Consider the following 21,014-nt stretch of genomic DNA (forward strand, 5'->3'; position numbering starts at 1 on the left):
GATACTGTGGTAATGTATGGAATTGTTGACATAGTTTATGAATTGGAAAGAAAGAAAAGCATTGTTGTCGTATTCATTAAGTTGGATGGTTTCGGGTAAGGTTGGGTGTTGGTTTGGACGTTTTGAATTACTTGTCGATATTGTTGTTATGATTGTTAGTATTGTTGTTGGTATGGCCGGGTCAAATTCCCGGATTGTTGTTGTTGATTTGGGGCCGAGCCGTATTCTCGGGGTTGGTACATTTACAGGGGAAATGCTGCCGAAATTTCGGCAGACAAAGTGTTACTTTAAAGAATTAACTTCTAAAGGCTCTAATCAAGTTTTGGTAAACATGACCAATTTATAGATTTTGGCGGATTTGGAACGTGAAATTGGAGTTGCTTAAGGAGCGGAAAAGGTATGTAAGGCTTCACCCTTCTTTCTATGGCATGTCTTAGATGGAATATGTTGGATGTGAGCCTCGGGAATAACTCTACCCTCCGAAATCCGCGCCTAAAGTTTCCTCTTTTTCAATCAGTAGAATTGAACTAAAAGGTGTGCAAAATGTTGGAAGAATTTCCTAAACCTCTAGAACTCGCATAAATAGGACCCGACTACCCTAAAACCCTCACAAGTAACGCCATGACATGTAATATATGTAAATTTGGTGCGCCGCCTCATTTGATCCGAGGTGGGCCCACTATTTCCCCGATTTTCCTTATTGTTCTGTTTGATCTATTTTGAAGCAGAATCCAAAGAAAACTTTTGATCCTTATCCCGTTCACCGAGTGACAAGTACTATAACTATGCTAATGAGGATACTTCTATGATGACAATGATAATGATTATGTTAAGAAAGGGAATATGCCTATGATAAGTATGACAAAGATGATTCCATGACTAAGATGATGAATATGATCTTATAATGATAACGATGTAGTCCAAGATGAGAAAATGCCTACGGTAGATGTGTTGGCAAAATGTTCTGCTATGAAAAGGAAAATATGGAAACGTTAAACTAATTCTTGATATCTCAACTCTATTACAGGTAATGACTACTCTAAAAGGTCCTATGTATATGAAACTGTACCCTATGACCCTATTTGATGTTTTCCTCATAATGACACTTTTCATTGGTAGTCTCGCCTCATAATACTCGTTCCTTCAAGGTGAGACAAAGCGACTATGGTTGTTCCATAATGTAATCGGAGGCTACCGGCCTTCCGTCACTCCGATGGACACATGACTTTCTTTGGGCTCTCATGCATGCCAATTGTTTTACTATGTTTTCCATTTTTATTGATATAAGAGTCTAAGAAAGTTAAGTATGTAACAAGAGTCAGTGGGTTCGCTCGGCTCCAGATATGGGGTCGGGTGCCCATCACATCCTAGTAAGGTCGGGGTGTGACATCTCCCTTATCGTTAATTCAAAGAAAACCATTAGTCACAATAAAATCTTTAAAAAAATAAAGCATAAAAACACATCGACCTATATGGTCGCTTTACACAACTGTCGACATCTCGACGCACTATCCATAGGACACTGTCTGCAAAAGTCTCTAACGTACACGAGATACCATAACATAAGTACTCTGACTCGGCAACACTCCAAACTGAGATGGAGCTCACCAATCCAGTTGATAGCCTAGGAATATCCTATAGCCAATGTCTTCTACTCATCTGTATACACCTACGTGACATGAAACGCAACGTCCACAAGAAGGGATGTCAGTACGAACAGTGTACTGAGTATGTAAGGCATGAATAACAACATAATAAGAAATATAGAATATAACAGGGGATAAAGATTATTTGTACATTTGATTGCCTCTGAAGGAGGATACCATACATGCAACTTTAACCTTTTTAAATCAATATGTACATAAAATCGTGGAAGACATCTGAGACATTTTAACGAATGTGCAAAGATAAAAAATCATTATGGCTATATCAACAAAACACATATATCTATAGAAATTCCACAACATGGGCCACATCGTCACCCCTAAAAATATCACAACATAGACCACAGCGTCACCCCTTGTCAACGGTGCCTTATATATATATAAACATAACATAATAGGCCATAGAGTCACCCCCTGTCAACTGTTCCTTATATATATAAACATCATATCATAGGCCACAGCGTCACCCCCTGTCAACTATGCTTTATATATATAAACATCAAATCATAGGCCACAGCGTCAACCCCTGTCAACTATGCCTTATATGTTTAAACATCACATCATAGGCCACAACGTCACCCCCTGTCAACTGTGCCTTATATATAAACATCACATCATAGGCCACAGCGTCACCACCTATTAACTGTGCCTTATATATATAAACATCACATCATAGGCCTGCGTCACCCCCTGTCAACTATGACTTATATATATAATCATCACATCATAGGCCACAGCGTCACCCACTGTCAACTGTGCCTTATATATATAAACATCACATCATAGGCCACAGCGTTACCCCCTGTCAACTGTGCCTTATATATATACATCACAACAAAGGTCACAGCGTCACCCCTTGCCAACTGTGCCTTATATATATATATATATATATATATATATATATATATATATATATATATATATATACACACATCATAACAAAGGTCACAACATCACCCCCTGTCAACTGTGCCTTATATATGTACATGAAGAATGAGAATGACTGCAGTGCATATGAAATATGAAATAGTAGAACTTGGTAATGTCACAAAATAACTTTATACACATATTATACTCATAGCATGCATGAGGGTTCAAATATAAGCTACACTTTAGCGGAGTGACGTAAGGTTGGTAATCTCCGATTTATATTATGGAACAATCATCATCACTCTATCTTACCTTTAAGGAACAATTATTATAAGGTGAGACCAACAACAACGAATAAAATCGAAAAAATCATGAAATAAGCTCAATAATCTCATAAAAACATTGATCTCATAACTTGAGACTTTTAACCATAAAATCATCATCATCATAGAAAATATTATCATCTTTGATATCATCATTATCATCGTAAAAAAAAAACATGTTCATCGTTGTTATCATAAGAGCTCACAGAATCATAAATCTCTGGTTTGGAAAATACAGGCATTTTAGAAAACAAATATGGATTATCGGAAAAGGAACCATGCCTTGGAGTCATAGACGTCTATCTTTTGAAACAAAGAAATTATGGAAGCATTTATGAAATCGTACCATAGGGATCATGCCTTTGAAAGAAAGGGACGAGCCTTAACATACCTGATTGATCTCCTACGAATTAACGCTTATTCTCCCAAACTTGCAAATCTACACTCAAGAGAAAGTATACTACCGTTAGACTTATCGTCATATGCCTATCTCAAGTCCTTAAACCAAACTCCTTTAGAATCTGCCAAAATTCGGGCAGCATCTCCCCTGTTTATATGCCTAGCCCAAAATCACAATCCTGCAAACAACAACAACAACAACAACAACAATACCAACATCAACAACAATATTATCAATACCAATATATTCCATAAAACATCTCACATGATGTTTTTCAACATACAACAACAATATACACTTCCTTTCTTCCCAATCAAAGAGCATAATCTTATCAACACACCAAGAACATTAGATGCCATCTCTATACATGTAAATCAGCCCAGCCACATGGCCACAACATGCTCAAAGCAGTCCATAAACACAACAACTACAACACGACACTTTATAACCTTTCCTCCATAACTATTTTCACTTTTACGACTTGTTAAACCTTCAAATCAACTCAACATAAGAGATAGGATGAAGAACATACCTTATACTTGAATAAATTCAGCCACACCAACTTTCTTCAAGACAAAACTTACCACAACATCAAGTAGAAGCAAGAACAATCACCTTTCATGGACGAGTTTCGTGTAATCTTGTTAAATTCTTGATTTAATGGGAAATAAAAGTTTGGGGGTTGTGTTGGGAAGTTTCTAGGACTATTGAGAATCTAAAGTGCTGACAAAATGGAGTTAATGGGGGTATTTATACCCCTCATAGTTCGATTCCACCGACCTTCTCAAGTGGGACCCGCGGAAGCCATTTGGCAGCTTGGAGTCTTTATCATAAAATGGTCATAATTCTTGATCCCGATATCGTATGAGGTCCCACGGCCTATGGTTGGAAAAGTCTTTCAATTATCTACAACTTTCCTTTTTGGTCTGTTTTCAAATTCCAAACTTATAATAGCGTTTTGTCCCCTCCAAGTCAAATCATCCGAAAACGTATCCTTAAATCATCCTTTTAGAGGGCTTATGCACATATTTTGACCAATTATGGCTAATCTGAATCAGTACCTCACAATTATATCACAACAAATCATCACTTATGCAATTGCATCTAAACCCAACTGTGCCAAGCCTTGGTATAATCCTTCTTAAGACTTTCTCAACTTCCAATGTACTACTGATATCACTTTTCATATGTCCTTTATAAAATCCTGATATGTGGGCCCCACCTTAACTTCCGGTTACGAGGGCTATTCATCAAGTAACGTGTTAACTGATTTACTCCATACGGTCTCCAAATGTCATATATATGTTATTCTTATACTCATATAATATAATCTTCATCCCTAGTCCTTGTATAACTTTACTCTCCCTTGAGCTCATACTAAACAGTCTACAGTCTTGGTAACATGAAATTTTCTGGGGTGTAACATCCTTCCCCCCTTAGAAACATTCGTCCTCGAATGTTTAAACTAGTCTTGTACTCTGTCCCTGATCCCATTCTCTGGTACATCCCCTTATCGAATCATTCTTCCCATTAGCATATCGCATTTAATCGTACCATCGCCATAACAAGTCTCCATTGGTTATTTAATCGCTCTTTCCTGCGCTTACGTTTTTCCTTCCCGAAATCTTATCGTTCATTCCCCGACTGTTAACCCGTTTAGATCTGCTCGTAGCCTTCTACTGAATTTACTAACACCATAGGTTTACAAACCTTTCTCTACTCTCGTAGTTAATCTCTTTGCTCTTGAAACTCATAAGTCGGAAAATATGCTTCTGAAGAAATCACTAACATGCCTGGATACCGAACCATGGAGCTTCTGGCCTCTTAACTGAGGTCTGAACCATTATAACCTCATGTACTCCAATAGCTCATATCTTCCTCATTTTTACCTTACTGGCCTTTAAATCTCATAACTTGCCTCTTGATACTCTCGTAACCCTCGCTCTGCAATTGTGTTAACTCTCTTACTAGTCGTAGCTCTGCTCAACGTAATCATCTCTGTATCAATGGAAAACATAAGTTCTAACTATACTTCGTTTTACCGACAACTCCTGATCTGTAGGAACTAAGTAACCCCAATTCACTAATCTAACTTATATAAAATCATTTTCATATCTCCAGCATCCAAAAGTATAACAAGAACAACCCATATCTTTATGACATTCTTTAACGCAACCTTAATATATAATCAATTCCATAACCCTTTATATAAATCATTTCTTTTGAGATAGTCGTGAAAACCTTCTCTTTATATTAAGCCACAGCAAAACTCATTTGTCGACCTTCCCTGAATCCCCCAATAGACCTTGTTCCTACAAAACCTCGAATGTAACCTATTTTATTCCTTCAGACTACTAATCATCTTCCTCATAAACCATTCTTCATGCACACGAAGACTATCTTAAAACTCCCTTGCATTCCCTTCTATTTTCTTGTCATATCCTTCCCATTTTGTGGACATTAAGTTCCCCTACTGGAATATCGTTCAATTTCTTTTCTTCCCCACGAATTATTTTTAGTCCACACTCAAAAGATACTCTTTATTTACTCTATTCATTTGCTGACTTGCCTTCGGATTTTGTTAATCTTATTCCCACAACAATTCTTACTTCGAACTATCTCTATAATCCATTCACAATACAACATCTACCACATATTATTTCAGTCCTTGTGCTCGTACCCAAGCTTACTCGCTTCCCCCCTTAAAGGCTTTACCTTATGGTGTTGTATTCCATTGCCATTCTCGATCGAAATTTCATCCCATAATAATCCTTTCGTCATCACTTTTGTTCTTTCACTTACGAATCCTTCAAGTTCCCTACTTGTCATTACCCAAAAATATTACTTTAAATCTCAAATCTTGCCTATAATTATTCCCTAGGGATACTCAAAATAATGATGTACCTAACTATCTGTCCAGCCGGAATAGTACTTTTTATTCCAATAATTAATGCCCAATGTTCACTTGTAGTGTCATCTTCATCTTATCATTCCATATCATCTTGTCCCATGCTTTCCCATTAATCAATCTGTAACAATCATAGACGTATAATCTTCGTGATCTCCTAAATCTTTTGTCTTTGTCCTTAAGTTTTTTTTTTTTTGGAGAATTTTGGCAGAGTGCCTATTATATTTATTACTATCCCAGACCTACACGCAGCCCAGAAAATACATACCTCTTACGTCACAACTCGGAATATACCTGAACCTTTATCGATCGTCCTTTTGTACTTTCCAAGTCACTTCCTCTTCCATTCATTAGCTATACATTTCAATCATACTTGCAACATTCTTACCATATCTGACTCATAATCCTTTGTACCAATACTTACCTCTTTACTGATTCCTTCAACTTATATTATCCCTGCAATCCCAATATCATCATTCAGTCCCTTTGCCAGTACCATTCTTCCACTAAAATCAAGGGTTAGTGCAAGGAATTTCACGTCCTATGACATGGCTCATATCACACGATCTAGATATGAAAGAAAGGTAACCATCCTAAATGCCAAGTAGCCTCCTGTTTATAAATGTGGCGCACAACACACGATAAACAAGACTCTACTGGATATGACTTTGCAGACAACTCTTAGGACGAACTGCTCTGATACCACTTCTGTCACGACCCAAACCGGAGGGCCCCGATTGACACCCAAGACCCTACTCAACTGATTGCCATACTATTATTCCATCCAGGAGTCACAACTCTTTGTGAACCTTTAATATACGTAATGACGCTTCCGTCCGGTAACAAAAACTTTTCAATAAAACTCTTTCGTCAAATCAGGGAGTTCTCCCTTATCGTTAATTCAAAGAAAACCTTTAGTCACAATAAAATCTTTAAAAAACTAAAGCATAAAAACACATCGACCTATATGGTCGCTTTACACAACTGTCGACATCTCGACGCACTATCCACAGAACACTATCTGTAAAAGTCTCTAACGTACACGAGATACCATAACATAAGTACTCTGACTCGGCAACACTCCGAACTGAGATGGAGCTCACCAATCTAGCTGATAGCCTGGGAACATCCTATAGCCAATGTCTTCTACACATCTGTATAAACCTGCGTGGCATGAAACGCAGCGTCTACAAGAAGGGACGTCAGTACGAACAGTGTATTGAGTATGTAAGGCATGAATAACAACACAATAAGGAATATAGAACATAACAGGGGATAAAGATGACCTGTACATTTTATTCCCTCTAAAGGCGGATACCATACATAAAACTTTATATTTTTTAAATCACTATGTACATAAAATCATGGAAGACATCTGAGACATTTCATTGAATGTGCAAAGATAAATAAATGATTATGGCTATATCAACAAAACACATATATCTATAGAAATGCCACAACATGGGCCACATCATCATCCCTAAAAACATTACAACATAGGCCACAGCGTCACCCCCTGTCAACTGTGCCTTATATATATATAAACATCAAATCATAGAACACAGAGTCACCCCCTGTCAACTGTGCCTTATATATATAAACATCACATCATAGGCCAGAGCGTCAACCCCTGTCAACTGTACCTTATATATATAAGCATCACATCATAGGCCACAACATCACCCCCTATCAACTGTGCCTTATATATATACATCACAACAAAGGCCACACCGTCACCCCCTGTCAACTGTGCCTTATATATATAAACATCACATCATAGGCCACAGCGTCACCCCCTGTCAACTGTGCCTTATATATATAAACATCACATCATAGGCCACAGCGTCACACCCTGTCAGCTGTGCCTTATATATATAAACATCACATCATAGGCGCAAGCGTCACCCCTTGTCAACTGTGCCTTATATATATACATCACCATAAAGGCCACAGCATCACCCCTTGTCAACTGTGCCTTATATATATATGAACATCACATCATAGGCCACAGCGTCACCCCCTATCAACTATGCCTTATATATATTCATCACAACAAAGGTCACAACGTCACCCCCTGTCAATTGTGCGTTATATATATATATATATATATATATATACACACACACACATCACAACAAAGGTCACAGCGTCACCCCCTGTCAACTGTGCCTTATATGTACATGAAGAATGAGAATAAGTGCAGTGCATAAGCAAAATGAAATAGTAAAACTTGGTAATGTCACAAAATAACTTTATACACATATTATACTCATAGCATGCATGAGGGTTCAAACATAAGCTACCACTTTACCGGAGTGACGTAAGGTCGGTAATGTCTGATTTATATTATGGAATAATCATCATCGCTCTATCACACCTTGAAGGAACAATTATTATAAGGTGAAACCAACAACAATGAATAAAATCGAGAAAATCATGAAATAAGCTCAATAATCTCATAAAAGAATTGATCTCATAACTTGAGACTTTTAACCGTAAAATCATCATCATCATAGAAAATATTCTCATCTTTGACATCATCATTATCATCGTAAAAAAACATGTTCATCGTTGTTATCATAAGAGCACACAGAATTATAAATCTCTGGTTTGGAAAATACGGGAATTTTGGAAAACAATTATGGATTATCGGGAGAGAAATCATGCCTTGGAATCATAGACTTCTATCTTTTGAAAACAAAGAAATTATGGAAGCATTTATGAAATCGTTCCATAGGGATCATACCTTTGAAAGAAAGGGACGAGCCTTAACATACCTGATTGATCTCCTACGATCAACGCTTATTCTCCCGAACTTGTAAATCTACACTCAAGAGAAATTATACTATCGTTAGACTTATCGTCATATGCCTATCTCAAGTCCTTAAACCAAACTCCTTTAGAATCTGCCAAAATTCGGGTAGCATCTCCCCTGTTTATATGCCTAGTCCGAAATTACAATCCAGCAACCAACAACAACAACAACAATGCCAACATCAACACCAATATTATCAATACCAATATATTCCATAAAACATCCCACACGATGATTTTCAACATACAAACACAATATACACTTTCTTTCTTCCCAATCAAGGAGCATAATATCATCAACACCCCAAGAACATTAGATACCATCTCTATACATGTAAATCATCCCGGCCACACGGCCACAACATGCTCAAAGCAGTCCATAAATACAACAACTACAACACGAAACTTTATAACCTTTCCTCCATAACTATTTTCACTTTTAAGACTTGCTAAACCTTCAAATCAACTCAACATAAGAGATAGGATGAAAAAAATACCTTATACTTGAATAAAATCAGCCACACCAACTTTCGTCAAGACCAAACTTACCACAACATCAAGTAAAAGCAAGAACAATCACCTTTCATGGACTAATTTGGTGTAATCTTGTTAAATTCTTGATTTAATGGGCTATAAATGTTTGGGGGTTGTGTTGGGAAGTTTTTAGGACTATTGAGAATGTAAAGTGCTGAAAAAATGGAGTTAATGAGGTATTTATACCCCTCATAGGTCGATTCCACCGACCTTCTCAAGTGGGACCCGCAGAAGCCATTTGGCAGCTTGGAGTCTTTGTCATAAAATGGCCATAATTCTTGATCTCGATATCGTATGAGGGCCCATGACCTATGGTTGGAAAGATCTTTCAATTATCTACAACTTTTGGTTTTGGTATTTTTCCAAATTCCAAACCTATAATAGCGTTTTGTCCCTTCCAATTCAAATCATCCGAAAACATATCCTTAAATCATCGTTTTGGAGGGCTTATGGACATATTTGGCTTGAGGGTCCTTATTAAGACTTGCTCAACTTTCCATGTACTACTCATATAACTTTTCATATGTCCTTTATAAAACCCCGACATGTGAGCCCCACCTTAACTTACGGTTACGAGGGCTATTCATCAAGTAACGTGTTAACTGATTTACTCCATACGGTCTACAAATGTCATATATATGTTATTCTTATACTCATATTATAAAATCTTCATCCCTAGTCCTTGTATAACTTTACTCTCCCTTGAGCTCATACTAAGCCGTCTACAGTCTTGGTAACACGAATTTTTTTGAGGTGTAACAATAGCCATCTACTCCTTCTGGAAGAGTCAAAACAGGTGCTGAAGTCAACTTATCCTTCAACGCCTGAAAACTCTGCTCACAAGCATCTGTCCATTGGAACTTAGCTGATGTTTTAGTCAACTTAGTCAATGGGGCTGAAAGAAAGGAAAATCTTCTTACAAACCTTTTATAATAACCTGCCAAGCCCAAAAAACTACGTATCTTCGTTGGTGTCGTGGGTCTTGGCCAATTCTTCACAGCCTTGATCTTTTGGGCATCCACTAATGCCCTCTTCTGAAATAATGTGACCCAGAAAATCCACAGAGTTCAACCAGAACTCACACTTGAAAAACTTGGCATATAGTTCTCTTGTTTGAAGAACCACAAGCACTGCTTATAGATGATTTGCATGATCAGCCTCTGTTGGTGAATAAATCAGAATGTCATCTATAAACATAATCACGAACAAATGTACGAAGGGTCTGAATACACGATTCATCAAATCCATAAATACGGCTGAAGCATTAGTTAGCCCAAACGACATAACTCGGAACTCGTAGTGGCGGTATCTAGTCCGGAATGCTGTCGTCAGAATATCATCTTCCTTCACCCTAACCTGGTGGTATCCTGACCTCAAGTCTATCTTCAAGAAGTATTTGGCGCCTTACAACTGATCAAATAAATCATCGATCCTCGGGAGCTTATACTTATTTTTTACAGTCACTTTATTCAATTGCCTATAATCAATACACATTCGCAAAGAGCCATCCTTCTTTCTTACAAATAACACTGGTGCTCCCAACGGTGATGTACTAGGCCTGATGAAGCCCTTCTTAAGCAAATATTTTAACTGCTCATTTAATTCTTTCAACTCCGCAGGTGCCATCCTATATGGAGGAATGGATATCGGCCCAGTATCTAGCAATAAATCAATAGTGAAATCAATCTCTCTCTCTGGCGAAATACCTGGAAGTTTATCTGGAAACACTTCTGGAAACTCATCACAAGAACAGACTGAAGAGTCGGCGACTCTGCTTGCACATCTTGAACTCGAACTAGGTGAAACATATACCCTTTTTCTAATCATCTTCTTTTCCTTAAGGAAGGAAATAAACCTACCCTTCGGCGAAGCAGCATTGCCCTTCCACTCGAAGACTGGCTCGCCTGAGAACTGAAATTGAACTATCTTTGTTCTGCAATCAACATTAGCATAACAAGAAGCCAGCCAATCCATCCCCATAATAACATCAAAATCAATCATATCTAACTTAATCAGGTCCGCTAAGGTATGACGATTACAAACTATAACAACACAACCCCTGTATACTCACCTGGCAATAACCGGGTCCCCAACTGGGTAGAAACCTCAAACAGTCTAATCGAATCAGGCTTTATCCCAAACTTGCTAGCAACAAATGGTGTAACATATGATAAGGTGGAACCTGGATCAATCAGTGCGTAAACATCATGGGAGGAAACTGATAATATACCTGTAACAACATCAGGAAACGTCTCACGATCCTCCCTACCGGCCAACGCATACACGAGGTGCTGAGGACCGCTCGAATTGGATACTCCACTCCTCCCTCTACCTCGCCTTGCTGGTGTCTGAAAAACCTGCCTTGAAGGGCGCACTGCAAAAAAAAATCCAGCTACTGACCATGTAGGTTAAACCATACCTGTACCAACCGTCATCGGGCACTCCCTCCATCCTGTGGCCTGACTGACCACAAGCATAGCAACCATCTAACCCCAATCGACACAGCCGAGCGCGTATCCTACCACACTGAGCACACCGCGGCAAGGGTGGACTTGCCTGGCCTGACTCTGGTCAGTACGGAGAGCCTGATGCCTTGGAACTCTGGCCCACTCCAGAATAAGAAGATCGATCAAACCTCAGACCTGAATTCAGCGGAGATGCACTCCCTGGTGAATGGAATGGATATCTGGGATACTGCGGTCTCTGTCCTCCCCTAGACTCACCCCCAATATCTAAAGATCAGGCCCTCTTGCCATGGCTCCGGTCACGGTCTGCCCTTTGCTGACGCTTGCAGTCCTCCAAATTTTGTGCATATGCCTGTATACAGGAGATATCTATTCCCGGCTGTAATGCAGCAGTCGTACAAGCATCTATCAAATGCAGCCCTAGACCAGCCACAAAATGATGAACTCTATCCTCCATCTCAGCCACCATGGCTGGGGCATATCTAGCCATAGAATCAAAATGTACACAGTACTCCTGGACGCTCATACTGCCCTACTCAATATGCAAAAACCTGTCTGCTCGGGCTCGTCGGACCTCTGGTGGTAAATAATGGCGAATAAAAGCATCTGAAAACTCTCGCCAAATCGCTGGAGGGGCATTTTCTCCCCTAGATAGCTCCCAAGTCTGATACCACTATACTGTAATATCACAAAGCCTATACGAAGCTAGCTCCACAGACTCAACCTTGTCCGCATGCATAACCCTCAAGGTCCTCTGCATACCATCAATGAAATCCTGGGGGCTCATATTTTTCTTTATCACTGAGAACTTTGGAGGACCTAACCTAAGGAAGGCTTTAACCGTCGAACTACCGGCCCTGTCTGCCTGGTCAACACCAACTCCCTACCGTTGAGAATGGGTGGCTACTAACATGGTTAATAACTGCACAGCATCCCGCACGTCCTGGCCCGATACATCCGGCTGAGGAACTAGGGCAGGTGCTGGAGGCGGGATATGTGATGTCTCAGACGGCCCCTCACTCTGAATCTCATCCTAAGCCCTCGTGGCCTGCCAAGTATGGATAGTGGCCTCACCGGCCACTCTCTTACCCTTCTGGGTAGCCGTAACTTTCTTGCGGGGCATTGCTGAAATCAAAACAATTCATCAGAAAGCGGACACTTAACACGGGGCTCTATCGCACAATCTAAGAAGGAGAAAGAATGACAATTTCCTAATTGTCCTGTAGCCTCATGTTTATAAGTGTGGTGCACAACACGCCCATAAACAAGACTCTACTAGACACAGTCTGTAGACAACCCTAGGACGGAACTGCTCTGATACCACTTCTGTCACGACCCAAACCGATGAGTCGTGACGAGTGTCTGACCTCTAGTGACCAAACAGCCCTATACTCCTATCTGAATCTTACTGAACATCAAGGGCCCATAAATGACTTAAATGGATCTCATAAATAGGCAACATCATGAACTCTGAACAGTTTGTATATACATAAACATGCTGAAATAACAGTGCAAGCCAGCTAGGCTACCACGTATACTGTACACAAAAGAATAAAAGCCGATAAGACTACATCATCTGCTTAATACATACAACTGTCTACAGACCTCTACTGGAATAAAAGTTGTAGAAGGACGAGACAGGGCCCAGTCATACCCATCTATATACATCTCAAAAATATGGCATACCAAAATAGACTGCAACTCCGGATCAAATGGAGTGCACTGATCGTTGTTGGATAAAAGTCCTACTAAGCTGGACCACCCGCCTGTCTACCTGTACCTGTGGGCACGAACGCAGACCCCCGAGCAACGAAAAGTCAGTACGGATAATGTACTGAGTATGTAAGGCATAAGAACAACATATATATAAGAATCATGAATAAGATCTAAACTCATAGGCTGAAATGACTATCTGCATGCACTTGTATAAACTAGTATCTGCATGTATCTTCATAAATCTGTATAACTGACAATGCTTCTGTGGCCGCCTAATCTGCATGCTCATGACTATCAATGTAGTTCATACGTACATATGTGCGTGTATAATGCCTGCCAAGCCTCTATGGCATCCCATCATATCATATCGGCCTCTCTGCAGCCATCATGATATACATTGTTGCAGTACATGCAGCTCGTTCCTTATCATCAAAGTGCACCAGCTGATTAGGTGGTATTGCGTATATATATATAACGTCTATCCCTCTTCTCGTACCCCACATATATCTAATATTCGCGTATGTAACGCCTTCTGGACACGGGTCAATGTACATAGATATATAATGAATGTAATACATGAATAAACTGTATACATAGAACTAGATACATAAAACTGAACCCATTAATAGAAGGAATTATCATAAACGGGGTACATGAACATCAAAGACTGAAGTACTCCTAATGCTTCTAAGAGTGGAGTAATGTGAAAGCTCGCTTACTTGCTTGTTGGCTCATATCATAGGATCATGCCAAAGGAAGGAAAATATTTCCTTAACATACCTTGAAGTATATCCAATCATCCAACTTCAAATCCTTGAGCCCGTAAGTCTACAATCAAGATAACGTAGGCCTTAATTAGACTATTTCCCTCGCCTTCTGATCATTTTGAATACAAATAGAGCTTAACAAATTATGGGCAACATTTCCCTTATAAGCTCAACAACCCTTCAACTTCCCATTCATCCAACATCAACCAAAACAACAATAGCAACACTTATATATATATATATATATATATATATATATATATATATATATATATATATATATATATATATATATATATATATATATATACTCAAATCTATTCCCAATCATCTCTTAAAATAGCCCCAAACTAATACTTTAACCTTCATCAACTTACTACTTCCACAAATACCCTCTCTTTGCTTAAAACCACTAAAATTCTTGATAAATAACTTAACACAAGGGTAGAAATAATTTGCATACCTTGAGGGGTCTAGGATTCCAAGAATCACTTGAACTCCAACTTTCTAAGCTTCACAGCCTTGAAGAAACCCTAGAAATAACCTTTGAAACCCTAGAAACGATCTTCTTCTTCACAAGCACGGGTTCACGGGGCTCGGGTCTTACCAAATCTCCACTAATATGATATAAAATGTTAGGAGCAAATATACTAGGGTTTTCTCTAATTTGGAATGGAGGAAAATGAGAAATAAATTCGTGTGTCATGTATTTATACTTGGAAATAAAAAAGCTACAGCAGTGCGGTGTGACGAGCGGGTCGACTACCCATCGATGTGTCGACCCGTTCGTCGACGTGGTCCGTCGGCCTGCGCCTGCAGATTCAGTGCTGCAGAAGCCCATCGACGATGCATAACGACGGCCCGTCGACATGTCAACGGCCCCGTCGATGATGACTGGTGTCTGCAGACTTCTCCGGTTCAGTTCAGATCGTGTCAAATCGAATCGATCAACTTCTAATCCTGTAAATTGCCAAGAACACCTGCTGGTACCTGTATACATGGGGTAAGACACTTTCTACCTCTAAACTCGGGCTCGGGTCTCTATTCCAAAGGCATACCTGACTAGGAAACCATAGGTTCTCCTATGACGAAACGAGAAGTGTGACAGAGACATGTTTGACATCTCTACATATTTCAGTTTACACATGATATATATATACGTATATATTTTTCTTTAGGCTGGCCACTTGGTCAGTGAGACATTTTATTTAGCCTGGCCTATGGGTCAGTGAAATAGATATGTCTGGCCTTTGGGTCAGTAAGATAGATATGCCTAGCCCACGAGTCGGTGAGACAGATTGCCTGGCCGACGGGTCAGTGAGACATATTGCCTGGCTACGTGGCCAGTGAGATTTTACAGTTGCTTGGCCACTTGGTCTGTGAGATATATAATAGTATTGTATTGCATTTCATATGAGACAGGTCAAGTGAGATATTCCGGGCATCCTTTGGTCTCCAGATTGTATTGTTTTTAGTTCAGTTTCAGTTGTCGTTTGCCTTACATACTCGGTACATTATTTCGTACTGACGTCCCTTTTGCCGGGGGAGGGGGGGCGTTGTATTCATGCCTACAGGTACAGATCAACAGAGTGATAGACCTCCCCAGTAGGCAGGATCTGATATCAGTTGATTAGTGAGCTCCCTTTTTGTTCAGAGTTGCCAGGTCTTTGGAGTCTCTCCCTTTGATTACAGATTGTATAGTACAATCACACATTCCCTAGAGGCTTGTAGACGAGTCTTGTATATGGAATGGTTGTGTGATAGCCTTTTCGGTTTGTATATGTCTGTTTGAAAACTGTTGGCTTGTACGATTATAGCAGGCTCGTCGTCTTGCTCAGTTGTGTATATGTATTTTGGGTGTGTGTACCCAGTTCGCATGAGATAGTCAGTGTTTATATATATATATATATATATATCCAAATTGCGGCCTCGCTAGCTTGTTGGTATTGTCTGTGTATAGGTGGGCCTTATCGGTTTAAGCTGGGGGTTACTCCCCCAGAGTTTCAGATTTAGAGTGCTTCGCTCGAGCCTAGTTGGGCTCGAGTGCCGATCAAGCCACTCCATATTTGGGCGTGACAATATCTTTCTTGAATAAGTTGTTAATCATAAACCTTGATATGTTGATGGATTAAGCTTGATTAAGTATGGTTAGGTGTTCAGAAGGTAATAGGGAATTGGCACCAAGAGGTGCAATGGCTCCTTCAAAGGATTTGTAACAGTCGACCTATAGCTTGCATTATGAGCTTTTTCTTTGCTGCTGTTGTCTACCAGATATAGGTGGAACGTAATGATAGAAGATTCAATACCAAGTCCACTACAAGCTCGCAAAGAATCAGGAGCATAGCAATTCAGCTGCATATTGAAGGGCAGCAACACACTAAATGGAAGAGTCATCTTGACCAGTTGATAGCCTACCCCATATAGACACTAGTAGGTATAGCGTAAGTGACTGAATGTATGTAAAGGTTACTTGTAATAGGTAGATTGAGATCTAGCTCAGAGTCCCAAATGAGTTAGCTAGTTTGTAAAGAATACATTTTTTGGTTGAATGATGTTCTTCTTGATTCTAATTTCGTGATTTTAATGTGCCTAGACTTTCTTTATCTCGAGGCTAAGAGGAAAGGGAATTCTAAGGAGTGATTGTTGGTGATATTGTTGTTCGGCCTTCCAGGTAGGTTACGGTTTACCCCTGTAGTGAGACTTCGACTAGCGAAGCGTATATTTAGATGATATTGTCAGAGATTTCATGTAAACCTTCGGGTATGAAGTTGGGTTGGATGTTGCCTCAGGGTTTGGTATTGCTTGTGACTTGTTTGACCGGGCTAGTCGCCTGTAGACTCCATAGGACCCTGTTTGGTACGTTGTGTACAAATCGGTGGATTGTTTGTGAAATGGGAGTAAATCAGAAGGATGAAATTACTTGATATTGATATTGATACTTAGTGTATGCCTCGTTATTGGTATAGTCATTTTGGGATAGTTGGCTCTTATCGTTATGAAAATTGGAGATTCATTATGATTACTGTGTGGATCACTTGTTGATGATATTGGTGCCCTATGTGTGGCACAACTTGAACTTGATATTATTCATTGTTTGTACTTGCATCGTTCCATATTCATTTAATATCATCTTATTATGTTGTGTGACTGGCACTATTGATGGAAACGAGAAGGAACATCGATGATTATGGAACATGGTAAGTCACCTCTGAGCTGTGTGCAGAGGGGCTGATATGGAACACCGATATTGCGATACTTTTAGCTAATTGGGTCCTCTGAGATGTGTGCGGAGTGACGATGCTTGGACTTTGCGGGTCGCCTATGGGTTGTGCTTCCGAGGCGTGAAGGTATTCAGCTGTCGGGGTACAAGAGTACAAGCATTGCATTGCATTGCATTCACATCTCATATTGGATTGCTCAATTATGCTTCGTGGTTCCTTATGATTTGGATACTGTGTTGGTCATATTCTTGGACTGTATTTGATATAGGTTGCGTGTTGATTTGTCTTGATGGGGCTTGGTTTTCGGTATGCTTGGATATTTGTTTCACTTGGGGCTAGTTGTGACATTAAGGCTTGATTATATGAGTCGATTTCTTGGAAGCATGGCTTGTACTCTATGGGTTGCTTGTTTTCTCTTACCTTATTGTCTTTATATATGTCAACTAGTCTTAGTCGGCCTATGATACCTACCAGTACTATTGTTTGTATTGACCTGCACTTGCTGCATTCTTTTATGAATGCAGAATTCCAGGTGGGATTGACCTCTATTTCTCGTGGGTGATAGTCCTTCCGAGAGTTGCTGTTAAAGTCTACAGGGTGAGCACGTGGACGTCCGCCGCCTTGAAGATTATTCTTTTATTTATGTCTTATTTGCTATTCCGAGACATATTCATAGTTTTGATGTATTATTGATAATTCCAGACTTATAGATTCTAGTTAGATGCTCTTGTATTGTTAGACCAGACACTGGGTGTATTTTCCTTACTTTCGCATATTTCTATATCATTATCGTCAGACTCACGTGATTTTGTCTCTTCCACTTGTTTACTTATTTATACATGTGTTTGCTATTGTTGGGTTGAGGGTTCGCCTACCGAGGTGGGAAAGGCAGGTACCCGCGCGACTAAGCTAGACTGGGTTGTGACTAGCATTAGCATTTCTCTGACAAGTCCTCGGTTGTTCCTGCCGTGGCTTTCAGTCGTGCCCTGCCCAAGGGAACTCCGAGTTTCATATGGCTCAAAATGGCATCTGGGTTTTTGATATTTGTATCGATTCCTTGCTCCGACCTTTTCAAGGAATAGTCCTTCACTTCTATCGGAGCCGCCATCCTCAGGTCATCTTCGATGCGTATCTCGGCCGTAAATCTAAGGTTTATCTCGTTTCATGTTTTGGCCGGAAACTCTCTCAAGCTCTCCTTTAGCTTTCATGATGCATCCGACTGCTCGGATTTAGACCATCCGTGAATGCAGCCGCAGCCCAGTCCTCCGGTATAGTGGGTGACATCATTCTTTCCCGATGGAATCTCTCGATACACCTCCTTAACAATTCTCCCTCTCGCTGCTCTATGGTGAAGACATCTTCTCTGTGTGTCTCGACCCTTCTAGATCTTGCGTGAGCATTAACAAAGGCAACTGCAAGAGTAGCAAAACAGTCAATCGAATTTTCAGGTACATGAGTGTACCAAGAAAGTGCTCCCTTTATGAGCATTTGATTAAATTTCTTCAGCATGACTAATTTGATTTCATGCTGCTTTAAGTCGTGCCTAGTGATTGCTTCTTTAAAAGTTGTCACTTGTTCCTCCGGATCCGTGGTCCCGTCATATTTTGGTATGTCGGGCATTTTCAATTTTCTCGGGATAGGTACGGGGGCCACGCTCTCTGGATAGGGAAGTATTCCGTAATTCCTGGTTGTTGTGCCTTTCACCACGGTGGAGCCCCTGGCATCTGGATCACGCGCTCATTCATTTCCTTTTCGATTCTAAGGAGCCCCTCCGTAAATGCATCCGATGGTTCATGTTTATAGATGTGGTGCACAACACACCGATAAACAAGACTCTACTAGACACGGCCTGTAGACATTCCGAGGACAAACTGCTTTGATACCACTTCTGTCACGACCCAACCCCGTGGGCCGTGACTGGTGCCCGAGCTGGGCACCCGTACTTACCTGTTTACCAACCAACATAGTCATATCTCATTCTTGTTTAACATATAACAATTAACACAGATTTTTTCTTTTTCCGAAACAGTCGCATATATCATACACATCATACCAAAGCATAAATACATACAAGCCGTTGAGGCTGTCGGAGCAAACCGCATACGTAACCGGGCAACAGCGACCCACGACCCACATATATGTCTACAGGCCTCTAACAGACATAACATAATCATATGACGGGACAAGGCCCCGCCGTACCCCTGAATATACACATACATGTACATGGCAGAAAGGTATGTACCAAAAGATGGGCTCCGGAACAAGGGAACACTCCAGAATAGTAGAACAGGTAACCTAGACCGCTGGATCTCTTACACGAGCGTCTGTACCTGCGGGCATGAAACGCAGCCCCCCGAAGAAAGGGGGTCAGTACGGAATATGTACTGAGTATGCAAGGCATAAAATACGGAAAATAGAAACGTAACCGGAACAACGGTGCAAGAAAGTAAGTGCAATAGTCAGAATACCAAGATACTTATTTTCCGTACGTACATCATACTTACCGGTGCCATAGGTTGGAAAAGTACCAAAAACGAATAAATCATCTAGAGTGCCGCAGTGATTACTTCCCAAACACAGATCCTACGTGCTGGCGTCATATGTCTCCATATACATATTCGTATAACCAATCCATATATATACATATCATATACTGCCGTGGAGCGTACGGCCCGATCCATACATACATACCATATTGCCGTGGAACGTACGGCCCGGTCCATAATATAGAGTACACTGCCGAGGTACGTTCGGCCCGATCCGTAATATAACATATACCGCCGTGGAACGTACGGCCCGATCCATATAAACATATACTGCCGTGGAACGTACGGCCCGATCCATAATACCACATACACTGCCGAGGACGTTCGGCCCGGTCCATAAATAATATAACATATTGCTGCGGAACGTGCAGCCCGGTCCATACATATCATATACATACCGTCATATCATCTCATATCATACCTTATCATATCATATCATATCTTCAAACGTGCTATCATACTTACAGACTCCTTTTAGAACATTTTCCATGAAGGTTAGGGACATTAAGACTTACCGAATTCTTTTAGAAACACAATTCTCTTACTTAAATCAAATACTTATCCGAATACTCGTACCAGACCATTTATGTCAGATTACACACCCATATCAGAATATTCATATTAGAACATTTATAACAAGATACTTACATCAAATACTCATATTGAAATACTCGTATCAAAATGCTCATATTAGGATAATTATATCAAACTGGGAAACACTTATATCAAATCACTTATCGGATTGTTTATATCGATATAGTCAAATCAGTCTCTCGGAGAGTGCAT

This window comes from Lycium barbarum, chromosome 5, assembly GCF_019175385.1.
Source record: "Lycium barbarum isolate Lr01 chromosome 5, ASM1917538v2, whole genome shotgun sequence".
Classification (NCBI taxonomy): domain Eukaryota; kingdom Viridiplantae; phylum Streptophyta; class Magnoliopsida; order Solanales; family Solanaceae; genus Lycium; species Lycium barbarum.